The 18,945-nt window shown below is 42.1% G+C and overlaps 1 protein-coding gene across 2 annotated transcripts in view; it reads left to right on the top strand.

The window, feature by feature from the left end:
* Positions 1-13,569: 13,569 nt before the first annotated feature.
* Positions 13,570-18,945, top strand: part of Tyn (trynity) — a 70,798-nt gene continuing 65,422 nt past the window's right edge. For both annotated transcript variants that reach the window (XM_076436643.1, XM_076436635.1), the window contains exon 1: positions 13,570-13,925. The gene's annotated coding sequence lies outside the window, so the exon portion shown is untranslated. The remainder of the gene's footprint in view (positions 13,926-18,945) is intronic.

Raw genomic sequence — 18,945 nt, 5'->3', positions numbered from 1 at the left:
CTAGATACCCTTTCCCAAATGATCTACGAATCCCTCAATTTTTCCTGGAGCTTCCGCGTTTTTCGGGAGATTTTATTTAAGAACAGACGTGTGGAGCTAGAAGTTTCTATTCAGACAAAAATGTCTAACACCCCTGTTCCTCGAGACGTTCAGAATCAGAAAGAATTACGTCTCCTGTCTTATCTCTGTGAATAGTCAAATTGGACCATCTTCCTCGACTGGTAATTTTTCGTAGCTCATGAATTGCCGGACCACTGGTCCCTTCGCCAACAGTTCAAAACCGCTGCCAGTAGAACTGTCCCTTAAAAGGCAGACACAGAAAGCGGTGCTGCAGTCTTCTGCGTCTGCCAGCAGCCCGGAAGTCGCTCGGTTGCTTTGTAGACTGCGTCGAATCGCTTATCCGCTTCTGTCTACCCTCAAAGGAACTATTCGCCTTCTTGTTTCTCTATCTGTAATGTTCGATTCAAAGGGAGCACACGATATCCAACTGGCTGGCAGCGAACGATATACGCGAACCTTCAGCCAATACGTTTTCCCTGCCTCGATTCTCTGCTTGGCAACGTTGCCTTTACATTTAATAGCAATGCCGATTTTTTGTTGGCGTGTCTCTGACTATGGCTTGTACTAAATACAAAACAACTCTATTGAAAATCTGAATGTTGGTGGCACTTTCGACATAAAGTTTCGATTTTTCGACTGTTTTTGATGTTTGTAAGGAAGGGAAACTATAAGATATATTTAACCAATCAGGATTGAAAAATGTTTAGTTGAAAACGATCAATAAGAAATACAATAGAACTTTTTCGCACATATTTTCAGCCTTTGCTTAGCGCTACACTGAACATGACTTGTTGCTTCTAATCCTCATAAAAAATTTGTTTATAAACAGAAATAACGTTAACAACGATGACATTGGTGTTTCCAGTGCGTTAATGTGAGAAAAAGCATTGTCACAACTTATACGGCAGTCCCTTACTTTTAAAAGAGGCTACCACACCAGAATACCCTCTGACTTCCAGGAAGAGGATACTCTATGCCCATCACGTCATATTTTTAATCTTTTCTTTGCTAATTGGTTCGAATAAAATTCCAAAAAATTTAATTGACGTTTAACATTATGTCCTCAAGGATACACTTTGTCGTTTTTACCATATCAATACCGTGGGTTGCCAGTGAATGTGCAAAAAGTACGTCGGTAAGCGCGAGGGTTAATGGATCGATGATGAAGTCCGCCAAGCTTCGTTTTGAAGTTCGCGTTCTTCATCGCGATGATCGTTCCGCGGATAATTGACTATGAAATACGGACAGAGTCCCGGAGGAAGCAACACGAGCACGTTGAGATCGATCCACCGGATGGAATCGGTATAATATACATCAGTGAGGAGGATCGTCCCGCTCGAACCCGTTAGTCGTTCGCGCTGCCCGGCGATTTACAACGCGGACCGGTAATTAGAAAATACTCGACTTAGGGTGCGGTTAGACTCGACGGGATTTTCGCTCGCATGCGACACACGATCGAGGTCTCATCGATTACATGGACATAGTACTAAAAAAATATATTTTAAAAACTGCTTAAAAGCCACGCTTATATTAAAATGCACTAAAAAGGAGAAAATAATTTTTTTAGGTATTAGTGACTATAAATAAAAGCGTGGAGCGCTAAACTATATTGACGTAATCTTCGTGGTCGCTCCACGCTTTTATTTGTAGTCACTAATGTCAAAAAAAATTATTTTCTCCTTTTTAGTGCATTTTAATATAAGCGTGGGATTTAGAAAGTTTTTTTATATATTTTTTTACTTTCTACTTTTCAGTCTTTTTTAAATGGAACGCAAGATATGGAAATACGCGAGGTAGAATGAGGGGATGAGTCCGAGAGACGACGTCTCTTGATGGAGTCCGAAATGGAACTGAATGAATGGAACTCATGGAACTCCACACTGAGCTCCTGCGAAATGGGTCAGCGGAGTGGGCATGAATCGGAGTGGGAACGCGTGGTGGAGTAGGGAGCGCTGGCGCGCGGAGTGGGGATCGCTGAACGTGATGACGTAGACCGAGAGTCGCGCGGCGAGGTGTGACGGTTAATATAAAAATTCTTTTTTTCTCCTACACGCATAGTTCTTTTTTAATTTGTTTTTTAATATTGCATTGTCATCCAGTTCTGAGCTATGTTTAAAGTTTCAAGTCTCTAACTCATCGGGAAGTGGTTTAAAATTCGATTACAAGATTTGACGCATATACAACATCAACAACAACGACAACTCGGCAAGTTAATATAAACGTGGTAATAAAAAGACGCTCTTCAACAGTGTGCAGTTCAAGTATTCTCGAACTCATACCTGTGACCAAAATTTCAGAAAAATTCAGTCTTTCCAAACACGTTCTTACCTTCATATCCGAAGCTTCATCAGTAAATTTCAGGTGAGGCATAGTAATATTTATGTTCACAGTAACACAACTGGTACATACTTTCAAAAATATTGAACCAAAATTTTAGAAAAATTTAGTCTTCCCAAACAAGTGTTTACCTTCATTTTCGAAGCATCATGAATAAATTTCAGGTGAGACATAGCAATATTTATGTTCACAATAACACAATTGGTACCATCAAAAATGTTGGACCAAAATTTCAGAAAAATTGATTCTTTCCAAACAAGCGTTTCCCTTATTCATATTTGAAGCTTCATCGGTAAAACAAAATCTCGAAGAGTCCTAAGGACGAATTAGTTGTTGAATTCTTGGCTGAGCTGGGTATCATTCCAGCGGGCCCGGAAGCCACGGACGTTGCTAGCTCGTTGATCGTGCTCATGCGAGTAGCATGATACCAGCCCCGTATGGGAGAGATCTCTTATGATGCTCGATTCAAAGGTAGCTGCGCCGGTTGCCGGTTGCTAGTCCAACTGGTTGCCAACTGGCAATAAACGCTCCAACTTTTGCCGTCCGTGACGGTTCAGCTTAACGATCGACAGCCGGACGACGAATCGTCGTCCTAGAACTCCAATATCGACGGACGAGACCGTGTTACGGATCGGGAACGGTCCAAATGCGGACGACACAGTGCATTCGCATTGCATCTTTGCTGTTGCACTCGCTAACCACCAGTATTCTTCCCGTTGTATGTTAGTTTCTTAATATTTAGTCTGTATCGACATCGACACTTTCGCTGCTAGCGATCTTGGTAATAACCATTGTGCTGGACTCGAACCTTCTTGACTTTATTATCTTGAGTATAACTGGACAGCAGATTTTATGCATTTATGACACAAATGAGTAGGTGTAATTTCAAACAGTAAAAACATTAGAAGAATTTAAAAATACTGTTATATTATTTTCAACCTATTAAACATGTTAGGAAAGAAAATCAATTTCTATTTCACTCCATTTTGTTGAAAATCAGGTAGAAAATTGTTATTTTGCATAAAGATCCAATGTCTAATTATAATATACAATATACGTGTGCTATACATGAATGTGCTTGAGTACAGAAATTTATTCGATCATTTCGATCTTTCTCTTTCTTGAAAGCTTTCGAAATTCTACAATAATTCAAGAATGCAATCAAGAAGTAATCGATCCAACAGTCTCGCAAAAAATTAAAAATTTGGAACCTGCGTCGAAGAACGAAGCATTGCAAATTGTCTAATAATTTGAAAACACTGTCATCTATTCAAACATTGGACTGTATAAGGATTCCTCGGAGATTTTCCTGAGCGCAAATAATAAAGAGAAGAATCCACTTTTTCCGCGTACCATGATGCAGCTACACCAGAATGTGCACAACGCAGGTGTTCAGTCGAGGATGGACGTCGCCAGTGAGAATCCGGCGTGAAATTCGGGAAGACAGCTCGCGGACGATGTGTGTCCGATCGTGCGTCGACGCAGACACGCGATTTCTTCGATCGGAAAACACGATGATAGTTATGCACGCCGGAACGGCAACCGGTGGACAGACGATTTGCACATCGCGGAGCGCAACGTGATCCACAAATTATTCCGCGCAACCAGAACGCTCGAGGAAGTGACCGCGCGGAATGCCACGTACCGCTTCGCCGACGTATTTCTAACTCGCGTTAAACTATTCTTAATTAGTTTCTCCGCGGCGAGGCATGCCGGTAATGACGGACACGCAAGACCATAGGAAGAACGTCGTTGACGGCGATCCGGGCTGATCACTGTCGAACAGGAACAGTTACCGGAATAAATTCCGAACTTGCAGGCGATTTATCATTTTGCCAATCATCGCGATTTTTCTGCACCTGGTCGTATTTTTGCGGCAAATGAGATCGAGACATTTTTCCAGGAAGTTTAAGACCATATAAAAAACAAAATTTTTTACGCAAGTCGTACAAGTCGTACAATTTTTGCTGTCCGACGTAGTTAAATTTAATACTTAAGTTTAAATGTACGTAATAATTTAAAACTTTCGATGCGTGTGTGTCGTTTCTTCCTGCGTCAACCTTTTTGGATGGAATTTTCAGTATGTGTATAACTAACGGGTCCCATGGAAATCACAGACAAAAATTTCCCCGACACGGTTTTCACCGACAACATTTCATCGATTCCAGATTTGACCGATAATAACTTTGGCCGACAACGCCTTTAACCGAAAACGATTTTGACCAACAACGAATTTGATCTACAACGACTTGAGACGACCACAGTATGATCATACATATAATACATATGATAATACATACTGTGGTCGTCTCAAGTCATTGTGAATCAAATTCGTTGTCAATTAAATTTATTGTCGGTCAAAACCGTCTTCGGTTACAGGCGTTGTCGGCCAAAGTTATTGTCGGTGAAAACCGTGTCAGGGAAATTTGTGTCGGTGATTTCCATGGGACCCATAACTAACATAGATCTACAAAACATATATTTTACATTTTCATTAAGGGCCCAAATAAAGAAGTTTAAAAAAATGCCTTCTTTACTTTTGCATGTAACCTGGTAAATTATAATTTTTGGAAAATCTTTTTTGCATATCCTTTCGTGAACTAATACTTCTAATTGATTACAAAAAATCAGGTCTTTTGGTACAATTATAAAAAAGTTAACCTATTTTAAAAGACGTACAAATACTTTTTACGCCCACTGCAGGTATACAGAGCACTTCCACACAGATTTAATTTCATTATCATCTAAATTGGTATAGTTGTTAATATTTGAACATGTTCGATCCTTCTGTAAGTTTTTTTACGATTATGAAACTTCATTAAGGGATTTGTTATACCATTGGGGTAATATCCAATGGTCTTTCCGGATTCATTACATTCGATAAAGGTTTGCAATAATAGTGCAAAAAGAATTACTCCCAGATTTCCACAGATTCAAGATTATAACTAACTCCCTACTATTTTAAACTTCGCCAATTTCGATTTATCGAGTTAATAAAAGTAAAAAAATATTAATTCCTTTCCTTACGATTTAATTACAAGGCTTCGGATTAGGCTCGCTCCCATAGCAATAGGTAGCGACCGGTCGCCATTTTTGCATAAGCTCGGTTATCCAGGGTTAAAATGGCGACCCCCGGTTTTCCAATGGCGAATTCAGTGGAGAGAGGGCGTCTCTATTAATTGGTTTCCGCGTGTAATTGGTTTCGCGTGACTCGGTCCCCTTCTCACGGGAATAGGGGCTTCTTTACGAGACAGACGAGAAATGGAATTACAATTTACCGGTTCCGACCGATAGCCTTGGATGACGACCTTCGTTGGTTATTCAACGGGCGCCATCGTTGTACTTGTTTCTCTGTTTCGGTGGGGGCGATCAATTCTCCTCGGACAGAACGGTAACGGTAATCCGGTCGCCTGGTGACAAACCGGGAGAAATGTCTCCCCCCCGTGAAACCAAATCGGTCCCCGCGATAAACTATCAGCTGTTCTTCCCAGATTCCCTCGACGAGTTTGCACGATCATTTTCCACGATGGAATCGGTGGATGGATGAAATCAAACCACCTAAATTAACATAATAACTAGACTGCGGATCTTTATGCATTTACAGCAAAATTGAGTAGACGAAATTCAAAATTTTCGAAATTAAAGATGACATTATATGATTCTTTCTTTATTAATAACACTCGATTTAGTTTCTGTTTCTTGCAATCGACGCTGACAAATTTTTATTTTGCATAAAGATCCGCAGTGTAGTAATAACATAGCAAAATCATAGAAGGAAGGAATTATATTTTATGAATGTATATACAACGAATAACTTTAGAACCATAAATTAATTTGTACTCCTAATACTTAGGTTTTTCTATTACAATATGTGCTCGAATGAGGAACTCCGTTTCGATTTTTCATTAATTTATAAATTGTGGAAAATAGACGTTGATGGATACAGCGTTAATTGGTTTGCTAAATAAAAGCCGAAGCATACGAAACACCTTGCTGGACAAGTTTTGCCGGCGACAGCGCAGTTCACAGACCGTGAACAGAACCGGGGAAAACAATCAGCCGAAATCAACGTCGCTGCTCAGTCTAAGTGCCTAACTGTAGCGTTTTATGCTCGGTGATCTAACATGCGGACGCCGTAGTCGGGGGGACGACCAGTGGCAGTATGCAAATCGCCCTTGTCAGACTTCCGACAGATGCTTTTTTCCTGTCTGATCTGTGGATTGCGGATGGTTATGCAAATTCGCGAGCTGCATATCGATCTGTGAAAAATAGAGGCCAGGGTCTGAGAAGAGATGCATCCAACCAAGAAGATGAAGCCTCGAAGACGCTACAAAATCACTTGAATCGATGATTATTTGAGTGTATTGCAAACAGTGTATGCAAACACAATTTTAACACGTTTGCATTGCTCACATTAGAGCTGGTCCAGAAATTTAGAAATTGATGTTTAATCGAACTTCGTATAAACTAAATTTTAACTTTCCATCTAACTTTTTGATCTCGTAGCAGAATATAACGTTGTATATAATTATTTTAGCATTAACAGCGCATTTTATGAATTTATAACCAGAATCAAGAATTCATAATACAAGAACAGAAGGATTTAAAAATACTTATCTTCGCCCTATTAAGCATTTTCAGAATGAAAATAAATATCTATTTCGCCTTAGTTTGCTGCAATTTGGATAGAAAATGTTCATTTTGCATAAAGTTCCGTTGTGTAGTCATAATAAAACCAATTATTTTCGTCTGCAGGATAAATTGGCTTAAATACTAGATACCCAAAAGAATGCGATAAATTAATTAAACTGCTCTGATTTCGTGGAAATGGTCAAGATTAATAATTGGCATTTAACGTCATAAATAAAACCAATTGTTTTAGAATGTAGACTAAATTGGTGGAAATGCTAGGTTTCCACGTGAATGCCACAAAGTAATTAATCAGCTTTGATTTTGTGGGAATTTTTAAAGCTAATAATCATCACTTAACGCGGCGATAGAGCCAATTATTTAAGCATGCAAGTTAAATTGGTTTAAATACTAGATTTGGCAAATGAATACAACAAATTAATTAAACTGCTTTGACTTTGTGGGAATTCTTAAAGCTAATAGCCTACATTTAACATGATAATAGGACTAATTATTTAAGCATTCAAGCTTAATTGGTTTAAATGCTGCATTTTCAAGTGAACGCGACAAATTAATCAAACCGCTTTGACTTCGTGGTAATTATTTCAGTGTGCAAGCTAAATTGGCTCACGCCAATTCCCAAAGTCTATTCTTATAGATAAAGAAGCAAAATTCAGACTTACAAAATGATGAAGGGTTGAACCGGGCGCATTATCGACTACCGCAATTACTTCTGCAGTGTTTCAGTAGCTAGGAAATGCAGTGTTCTCTCCGTCTGTCTTTCTGTCAAGTCTCTCGGTGGTGTTAGAGCAGTTTCACGGATCACCGGTTGTCAGCGGAACCCATTAGTTCGCCGTTGCTGGTATCCGCAATTAGAATACATATCTCCGAGACTTTCCCGCGGTCGAAAAATAGTGGTCAGAGGTGAGGGTCGTCTAAGACCCGATCATTTCCGCCGTGTGCAATTATGGGCGCCCGTGGCGAGGCAGCTCGTTAGCGACAGTTAACTTTTCTTCGGCCGGTTCATTTGAATGGAAATTACGCGCAGTTGCGTGAGCGGCCGCGTACACGCGCCACCCTGCCAGCAGCCGATCGGTTCCTCTCTACTGTTCCTCTCCTTCTTGTCTCTCCTCATTCTCTCCTCTCTCTTCTCTTTATCTCTGAAGCTGCCTAATGGTCTTGTTAGCAGTCGACCGATCAGCTTCCAGAACAACTGCGTTCGCCAAAACTCGGGAACGCTCAGAATTCGCGGAAAATCGCATTGCGAGATTAACTGTAGGTAAGTGACTTCACGTGGAATTAGAATAAATGTACCTATTACTGCGGGTCTATGTTTTATTGCGGTATTCTTTTCCAATCAGATTAAAATACGTAAAATAAATGTTGTGCCGTGAATAAATTTGTACATCTCGATGAGAATGTATTCTCATTGACGAGACAAACAAAATTGTCGATCATTCTCATACTTTTATAATCTCAGGATTTGAAAAAACAGCATGATAGTAACCAGATTGTTGTCTTTACTAATTGTCTTCATCAATTAATAAAATCCGCAGTCTATTCATTGCCGAAGGAAAGTAAGGATATCAATCCTTTCCATCAACAACAATCACGCCTGCAAAAGAAACTAAACGACGCTCATAGTCCCGAGAAAAAGTATCGGATGCTAACAGCAAGTAGCAGCAAACAAAGCCGCCTGTTACGTGACCCAGAGAGTCTTCTTGCCCCGTGTCGAGCAAGCAGCGTGTCCGTTGGACAAATCGCGAGGTGTCCGTCGCGGAAGAAGCGTCCGATCATTATCCAGATACGTGTCGCGCTTAGGATCACGCGGGGGCTTGATAAAATATTGTTCTCGCTAGCACGGTGGTGGCAATATCCGCGTCGCTTCGTCATTCTGTTTGCAAAAACTGGCGGAACGAAGACAGAAGAGAATCGAGGTGGAGGAAGAAGAAGAGGCAGTGAAGCAGAAGAAATTTTCCGTGGTTCGATCGGAAAGGCCGCGTTGCGAGAGACGAAGCGAAGAACGGGAAGAAGCCCTCTGCTACCAGGAAGAGCCTGTTGGAACAGTGGCCAGGGTGGCAGGGGGTCAAGCGAGGCAATAAGTAAGATTAATTCGGCGCGTCGGACGGTGCTACGTAACTCTCTTCTTTAGCTACCTTCAAGTCTCTCCTTCTCTTGCCATAGCTATTTTTAGCTCTCTTCTGCTCTTGCTCTAGCTTCAACTTTTTTCAGCTCTTGTTTTAGTTACTTTCAGCTCTTCAGCTCCTATGTCGGCTTTCTTCAGCTCTTCAGCTCCCATTTCGGCTTTCTTCAGCACACTTCAGCGCCTGCTTCGGCGCTCTTCAACCGTTTTCAGCTCCTGCTTCGCTACGGATCAAAAAGTCATCGAAATCGGAGGGTAGGTAGCTGCTCTGCAGGTTCACCCAGCTTTCTTCAGTTCTGTTCAGGTCTTGCTCTAAACACCTTCAGCACTCTTCAGCTCCTGCTTCGACAGTTTTTAGATCTCTTTAACTCTCTTCAACCCCTGCTTTAATTCTCTCCGACTCTCTCAGCTCTTTCCAGCTCCAACTTCAGCTCTCTTCGGCATTCTTAGCTCTCTTAGCCTCCCACTTTAGCTGGTACGGCCAAGTTCACGGCGCGGCGGGGACGATGCCTAGTCGTTGACCGCGGCTCGGAGACGCTATCGACGATTAGTAGCCTCGAGTTTTTGCAATTCCGTGCGGCTAGGCGGTGCCGAGAGCTCCTCGGTGTCGTAATAAGTCGATTTGACTCGGTCGGTCACGGTGATATTTCACCGTCGCCGGCCGAGCTATGCATTTTTCCGCGGGACCGTCGCTATGTCGTCGCCGAACGCCGAGCAAAAGATTACGCCCGCGGTCGCGGCAAATCCTCTTCTTCTTCTTCTTCTCGGATCCCCGATGATCCTCTACAGCTATCCCAGCGATCGGTAATTCACTAGCCATCGCCGCACGCAAATTACTCGCTCTGTGCACTCGACGCCGCGCCGCTTCCTTCACGATGCTGGCCAACGATCTGTGTTTGATGCCTCCTGAAAAATTGATGATCCTCCTCGCTGTCTATTGTTCCTTTAGCTTCTTGTCTTCTCTTCTTGTTTCTTTGGCATGCTGGATTTTTTTCAACATGTTTCCCCCTTTATCCTGTTTGATACTTTCGCCGCCTTCTTTCTCAAATTCTGTAGTTTCTCGAAGAAGTTTGATATGACTGAAGAACTATTCAAACTAAACCTTATTTCAACAAATTGATGTTCCAGTTCTGCTACTCCAATTTCAAGGACTGTTATCGTTCCTTCAACGTGTATGATGGTACATAAAGAATATACATACGCGTTGAATATTTTGCTAATATCCATCGGGTTCTCTTCTTCTAACCGGAAGCATGCTCTGCTGAGTTCTTAAACGTAGGAATTGTGTTAGCATTCTTAACATTTTCACAGCGCTAGCCTTTTCATCATTGATCAGAAAAATGTCTACTAATGATGTACCATTGCTTCTGGTGATTATATATTCCAAACAACTTGGCCCCATACTTTCGACCAATAGTCACGCCGAAAAATTACGCAGGGTAAGCACCTTACGTCGATGTGATGTCATCGAAGTGCTAACTCTACCGGTTCCTTTGCCGACGATCAACATAGAGGTTCTACCCATAAGGCAGTAACTAATAGCCTGCGGGTATATGCGATGCTCGCAATGAAACATTCAAATTACTTCTGTTCGGCTACGGTCTTCGCAAATTACAATAATTCTACGCCAAAAGGCATAGAATCGCTCGTTGACACAAATTCAAACTCGAATTCAAACCCGGATTGTACAAATTTATTCAGGGCAAAGTATTTGTTTTTGCGTATTTTAATCTCATTAGGAAAAAATACAGCAGCAAAACGTATACTCGCAGTAATATGTACATTTACCCTATATTGCCATCAGTAAATTCTTCCAATCTTCCAGGAATTATAAATTTCACCTGGTCAAGTTTCTCCCACAAGGTGTACTTTCAAGCTCTGCTGAAACAAATGCAGCAAATATTAAGTTCGCAGGAATGAGGGAAGATAATAATTAAAAAGTGGGATCGAAGATTCTTTGTGCTTCATTGTCGGCGAGACTTACAAGAGAAGGACCCCAAGTGTCCGCCTTCAATTTTGATAATTTTTTATGAGGCGGTGGTATATGGATCCCTAATGATGTTTGCAAAATATTAGGTGTAGTTACTCAATAGTTTTAAAGATTAAACTTGTTGATATACCTTGTTGATATACCATGATTTGCAGCTCAAGTTTTCAAGATTCCATTAGCCGTGTAAGCAGGTTGCCTTAAAGTCCAATTGTTTATATCTTTAAAACTATTAAGTAACTACACCTAATATTTTGCAGACATCATTAGGGATCCATATACCATCGCCTCACAAAAGATGATCAAAATCGAAGTAGGACACTTGCGGTCCTTCCCTTGTTAGAACGCTCCAAGTAATCCTTTCGCTCCTCTTCTTCCTCCGTATAAGCATGTAACAGATATTTATGCGAGGACCATATATGATCCGGTTAATTATACAAATACAATGTTTTACGAGCCAATAAAAATGTGGATTACAGAGACCGAAGTGGAATAGGAATCCGTTTCTTTAATTACGTCCGCTATTATCGTGGCTCGGTCTAATATGGTAACTACTATTCCACGTTTCAGCGAGATTATTTATTTCGATTACATTTTATACGTCCAAGAATGCTATATGTATATGTAACGGGTATATGCACGCAGCTTTTCAATCTAATTTACAACCTATAACTGATAACTTGCGCACTTACTTATTCAGATCATCCACTCGCGAATCCAGTCCTAGCGCTGGTAGTGACTCGATCTTGTAAAATTAGACTTCTTCACATTGATTGCCGAAGGTATTCGGATACATATGTTTACCGGTGTCGTCGTACTAACTTTGTAAAAACATCTATTATTACTTCAAGTCGAATAATAAAGTCGCAGCGATGTCTCCTCGAAGCTGTAAAACGACGAATTCCATTAAATTGTAGGACAATATCTTAGGAAAATGAAGATATCATTCTTCTTAAGCAATACTGTGTGTGTGTGTGTGTGTGTGCACCTGTTATTTACGAGCTTGCGTTTGCATCAGGAAATTGCATATGCTGCGGAATTTATGGTTACTATAAATTTCAAGAATAACTGTGAGGAATGCACGATTTTGTGAAAACCGCTTTACGGGTCGATTATGAAGGGGAGGCTTCCACTTTATCTTTGTCTTAGTGACGTTCTGGTGCTCAGGTGCAGAGTTGGGCAAAAATTTTATTGAAATAAAAATTTCGAATAGATTCTTCCAAGTGGGTTTTAAACCCACTTTATTCGAAATTTTTTCTCAACTCTGCTCAGGTGGTATACAATTAACGCGAACGTATTTTACAAGAAATCCTGATTCGTTATTTTACGAATCATTTTTATGAAATTATATAACAGGCTTAGTGTCAACAAAACGTACGAGCTTTGACAAATTACATGTTACTAGGATTACACCAAAAATAGATTAAGAAAATTATTTAAAACAGAAACTTCTTGAGGTCTTATAGTAAAACGAGTTCAACTTCAGCCTAGCTTTTACTCAATAAAACCAGCACGTTAATAATAATTCGTCTAACATCTCTTCAACTACTATTTGTTACGCCGGAAGTTTAATTATAATCTAGCTTGAAGTTCAATAAAAATAGCACGTTAAAGACACTTGGTCTAATTTTTCTTTTAATCCTGTTTCTTTTGCAGTCGCTGCAGAAAATTTTCATTCCGCTAAAAACAACCCTCGTTGAGTACCTCGTCTAATTCTTCTTTTAAACCCTGTCTGCAGCAGTAAGCGCCAAAATCTCCTCGCAAAGATGTAGAACGGCGAACTAGTCGTAGACCCCCGGCGCAGGTTGCAAACACCGTAGAAAAGCCCCGTTGTCGCCATAGAATTCTTATCTCTGGTCAGTTCGCGGGTAGCGGGTCGGGGTCGCGGTAACCGCGAGCATAAATCATTTCTCCGTTCGGAAGCGCTTCGCGCGAGTTCTCTCGACCGCCTAGCAAGTCTGAAGATAGAAAGAAAAAGACAGATCCTCGAGAGAACAACAGAACCGTACAGAGAAAGAAAGGAGAAAGGAACGAAAGAAGCAGCGGCGGAGGAGATAGAAAGAGAAAAAAACGGTAAAATGTCACTGTTCCCTAATTACGCGAAGTAACCAGCCTGCGCAAGTACGTGTGTGTGCCGCGTGCGTGTAGCGCGGGCCGGGGTCCCCGCGTGGATAGCAGAGCGAAGGAGTACGCCGCGCGCGGAGAAAGAAAAGAGGAAAGAAAACGTTTGTAGAAAGAGAGTGACTCGGAGGGAAAGAGAAGATCCCCCTCGGATGGAGCCACGGGTACCGCTAGATCTCTCGGCCAATCGGCGGCCGGTTTTGCCGGATCTCGGCCAATCGTCGGGCTGGTTTGACCGGCAAGTAGAAGCGACCACCACCAGGCCGGGCCGGTTTATAAAGTCAGCCCGATGCGCCGCCTCGAAGACAGAGCCGTGCCGACAGCCCAGCCATCAGGAGCGGAATTGTTTTTTTTTTCGTTCGTTCGTTCCCGGTCGTTCTCAACTCCGAACCGAGAAGTGTTTCGTCGCGTGTGATCGACTGATCGGTGAACACCTGTCCTCTCTGTCCACTGTCATCTCCGTCCCCGTTTATTTTCTTACTTGTTTTTCTTCATTTTCAACTTGATCCTCCTCCTTTCTCACCCTTCGCTCAAGGACCACGAACGGTTGACCAAGTTCGCGGACAAGTGTGACACAACCCAGTGATTTGAGCAGCCGGTGAGACCGTCGGGACTGCCAGTTCGGTGTCAAGTGGATTTACGATCAAGGTACGTGGTCACTAGTGTTCACAACACCGGCTAGTGTTCAGAGTATTGAACCAGAGGAGGATTGTAATTGTTAGTTGAGAGCTTGAGGCCGACGACGCGGTCGCAAATAAGCGGGAAGAGTGATCCGAGGATCGAGTTGGTCTCCTGGATTAGTGAGGCAGGCTGGTTGACTCATAAGTGGACTGTTAGTCGCGGCTCGATTTCATTTGCAATCTTGATACGAGAATCGATACCTTGGCTGTCACGTCTTCCAGAAATGTGAGACAGAATTATCTGGCCATATTTATAAATTAGTTTTGATTAGTATTGTGTGTATCGTGCATACCGAATTTGATTAAGATTTGCATCATACATCTTGAACTTTTTCTACCTTCATTTACGTTAACTAAATTACTTTTGTTCTGTGGAAGTTTTGAGCCACTTTTGGACACTCGAATTGTTAAAGATGAACGTACATGGGAACATCGAAATAGTTCAGTAACATTGCTGTGCTAAACAGATTATTAAAAAGATATTTTTATCGAGTACTACCTGTTGCAATTAATGAACACAATTTTCATCTTGCATAAAATGCCGCAAAAATAAAAAATGCAATCTTGTCATTTTCAGAGGGAAGTATATTGTGTATAAATAATTTTTAGTGCCCGTCACGTCTAATGTCAAAATTGCTGTCTATTCGGCAATTCAGTAGAATGGAACATTGAATTTTTAATGTACGTACTAAAAGTCCACTTGGGGGTCAATTTGTTAAAATTGAATCCACCGAACCGATACGATGAATTCTAGACTTTAATAGTTATTCGATTTGATAGTCGAGAAATTGAAATGTCGAGCAAAGTTTAAATAAATACAGTCTCGTTTTCTTCAGGCTGCAAAGAGATCAATTCAAAAATTGTTTAATGTGTCTACTATATTGGATGCAGGAGTATTCTTATCATCTGTTCATTCAGAATTGAAGAGGCTCTGGGTGACATATCATTATTTTCCACAGTGACTGATTAAAAAATTTTATTCCGCTTATTATTAATTCCCTAGAAATAAAGCGATCTCTGAGAGCCGTGAATCAAACGTCCAGAAATTTGCTTGGATATCGGAAAGATCGTGAGGATCTCAGAGATCTAAGAGATCTGGAGGTCATCGAAGATGCCGGAGCTCGTAAATCGGCGGATTTGTCACGGGACTTACGGTAGATCGATCTCGGCCTGAGGGCAGCACGTTTGGGACGCGTATCCGCTAGTGTTTATGATCGATCGGCGGCTCGTCGGTCGAATAAAAGTCCTCGTCGATCGAATAAAAGTCCTCGGCGGTCGATGCATACCTCGTGGCCACCATTCCCACGGTGAGAGAGAGCCGAGGTTCCGAGGTACGTTCAAAGTCAGGGCCGTAGCCGCGTTGAGCAACGGGTGAAGGTCCGTAACATCGCGCTCGCGCGCGCGTAGAACCGAAACGCGTTTCCCTCTACTTGGAACTGGACCTCGATGCAAACGTGCTTCTACCTTCTAGCTTCTGGATCCTAACTCCACCCCACTCAAGTGTAATAGACAAGATATGCTGGCGAACAATTCTGTGGAACGCAACGTTCCGAAGTGTGCGAATGCTCGACGCCATGTGTTCGTTCGTATTCGAAGTGGACAGTCAATTTCGTGTTCGGCTACGACGCCCGCCGAATATTCATGCTGGTACCGCGTGTTTCGAGAGTCCGTCGACCCAACGGCGACCTGTGCCACTTATCGTTAGCGAGGTTCACTGTCAATCTGTCAGAGCAAATCCAAAACTAATACATAGATAACATAATCCTCCCCAATTCTCGGTAGAACCTCGTCCCACGTCCAAAATTTCCTGTTTCACTCCAATCTCGGAGCACTCTATTTATTAACACTACGTTTACTGAGCACTAAAAGTGACTAAAGTACGTTACGAAAATATCGAGAATGTGTCGATCCAAATTGTTAGCCATTTTTCTTGTAATATATACTCGAAGAAATAAAGTTGTTGAATAATCGAGTAAATTCAAAATATTAATATCATATTAACGGGTCCTATAAATTTAGTTTCGTTATTTAAAGACATCTAAATTTTCTTTAATTTCATCTATTCAATTTTGCTATAAACGCATAAAATCCGCAGTCCATTAATTACTGCTTCTTACACGATCGTAATTGCAATACTTCAGTTAAAATCCGCCTCTGACTAGAATCTGTTTAGAATTGATACAGAGGATTTGTGTTTTGCTTGGAGATGTATCTACTGACCAACTCTGCGTCTCGATGGCCTTCCCCTAATTCGCCGAGGCTACTTATTAGTCTAGAGATTGATCTCTCGGTCCGATACGAGTGTGTTTGGCGGAAAGGATGATGGCAAAAAAACAAACCGCTGAAAAGCGAAAGCCGAATCTCGCGGACAGGTGGCCGTCGCAGAGCCACATGGATAGAACTCGGTGAGTTCAATGCCAGGGAAGCGGAACGCCATACTCGAGGCTAGGCTCTCTCGCGATTACGTCGCCGTTCGATAACTCGTTCTCGAAATAATTACTTCGTTTCAGCATCTCGCTCCCCTCGGAATCATGTTCGTTTCAATTACGATCTCAACTGTTACGACCTCGAGTTAGTCGAATTCCTATGAATTTTTCCTCGAATCGTTGAAAAAGTAGAATAACGTCCCTGTAAACGGAAACGAAACGAGTCTTGCTCCTGTAACAACGTCAAAAGGGATAATTAAATTGTATTTACTCGATTCTAACAAGCTCGCGGAAGACATCGTTAAACTATGTTACACGTGTTGTTCGCTCGCTAACGAAATTGCGATCGCTATTAAGAACGGATTAACAAGCCCTTGATTGTTAAGCAGATTTTCAGCGGCCCGTCGAAGACCGGTGATTGCCACACCGGCGACCATAAAATCCGTATAAAATCGGAACAGCTAATACGACATTTAATAATATGTAAATAGAAAGTAAGGTTTGCTGAAGATTTTGCAAAAATCTGTAAACTCGCATAATCTGCAGTAAGTATCTGTACGATTGACGACAAGCTGAAGCTTCACTGGAGCTACCGAGAGTAACCGGTTCGCGATCATCGCCATATAGGCTGACAAAATCGCATACATTATTACAAAATAAATAACGAGAGGCGTTCATTGTTTTATGAGCGACAGTCTCGAACTCGCTAACCATTTTGCAAAAATCTATAAACGCGCATGATCTGCAGCAAGATACGATTGACAACAACCTGCAGCTTACTGGAGCCATCGAGAGCAATTTATTCGCGGTCGTTTCCATAAAGGCTGACAAAATCGCGTCCATTATTCGTCATCGAACACGAGAGGCGTTCATTGTTACACGGCAATTTCTACCTCGCTCGGAAAAAATTTATATACGCGCATAATCTGCAGCAAGATATGATTGACAACAAGCTAAAGCTGTACTGGGACCATCGAGAGCAACCGGTTCGCGGTCGTTTCCATAAAGGCTGACAAAATCGCGTCCATTATTCGTCATTGAACGAGACGAGAGGCGTTCATTGTTTCGCGAGCGGCAATTTCGTCGAGCACCGGGCAATTCCGTCGGATTACACGGACGAACCTCGGTGGCGCAAGCTATTTTGATCGCGTTAACTGAAAAAGGGCAGAGATGCGAGAGGATTCCGCGCGGGCGCGCGCGCAAAGTAGCGCGCGTTAATAAGTGATCGCGGTGCGGCGCGTTGTTTTCCTGGAAATTATTCGAGCGAGCAGCACTTTGCGGCTGTCACGGTGCCGGAGAAAACGCGTCCGCAGGAAAAAGAAGCCTTCTCGCTAGGAGTCGTCCATTAAGCACGCAGGCCATTAAATCATCGCGGAGCCTTCGTATATATTTAATCGCGCGTCTAGTCCCTCCGGTGCGTGTGTGTGTGTGTGTGTGTGTGTGTGTGTCACGCACGTTCTACGCAGCGTGAAAAGACTCTGATTAAATCTGGGAACTGCCGGAGAAAAAGGGGGAATAAGACGTTGAAGATAGACAGACCCGTGGATGCAAGCCTCCTCTCTCTCTCTCTCTCTCTCTCTTTCTCTTTTGCTCTCTTAGGGTACATTTCTCTTTTACTCGCTTAGGGTACATACAAGATGAACGCTTGGGTAGGTATAATGTTACACGAGCGCAAGTCTGCACACGTGTGAATTTTATACATTGCAATTTGAGGGCCCGGCAAAAAGCCGATGTCGATCGGTTCGACGGTCGTTAACGTCCTGAGACCATAAAGCGCCGGAAAAAATCGGACGATGGATCAATTATTGACCGCCGCCTCTTTTCGAGACTCCTGTAGATCTGGGATCGACCATCTTGGAAAATCTGTCCAGTATCCGTCAGATTCAGCTTACACAGAGCAAATATTTGAAAATGTAGATTTATGGTTTACATCGTATTTTTGGAAATAGAATATTTCGTGTTGTGGGGAAAACGTTTTTAAAATAAAAATAATGCTTTATTCGGAGGCTTTACTTTGTTTGCTTATTAAGATAAATAAAGCTGTGCACTGATTTATTGTTTGAAGAATTAAATAATTTAACTGCAACTCCAGTAATTGTCTGCACGATCTTAATGTCGCCAAGATGGCGTCATTCCTGCTTCAAGTTGTAAAATGGAGAATAAATCGTGTCAAGCAGCCTTGAAAAGCGAATTGTGTCGCCGTTTGTAGATCATTAATGTTTCTCATTTGGTTCAACATCGAGCAGGATGTTAACGTTCACGAGATCTTGTCCTCGAACGATATGAACGAGAGAAGAAGGGCATAAGGGCCCTGAGAGAAGGGCAAGGAGCCGAAGGTACTATTCCAGGGCTTGCTAGAAACTCACCGCTCCGTGACGAGAGCCCTCTTCTTCATCATCGCCGCCACCATCATCATCATCATCACCATCATCATCAACCTCATCATCATCAGCCGCGCGATCGTCATCGTCATCGTTTCTCTCCTATGCTTTTCTTCGAACAGGCCGGGCTTTAGGCTTTATCGCCGGCTTGCATCGACAATAGGGGAGCAAGGTTGAACGA

This window comes from Lasioglossum baleicum, chromosome 1 (assembly GCF_051020765.1).
Source record: "Lasioglossum baleicum chromosome 1, iyLasBale1, whole genome shotgun sequence".
Taxonomy (NCBI): Eukaryota; Metazoa; Arthropoda; class Insecta; order Hymenoptera; family Halictidae; genus Lasioglossum; species Lasioglossum baleicum.
This window is presented reverse-complemented; position numbering and strand designations above follow the sequence as displayed.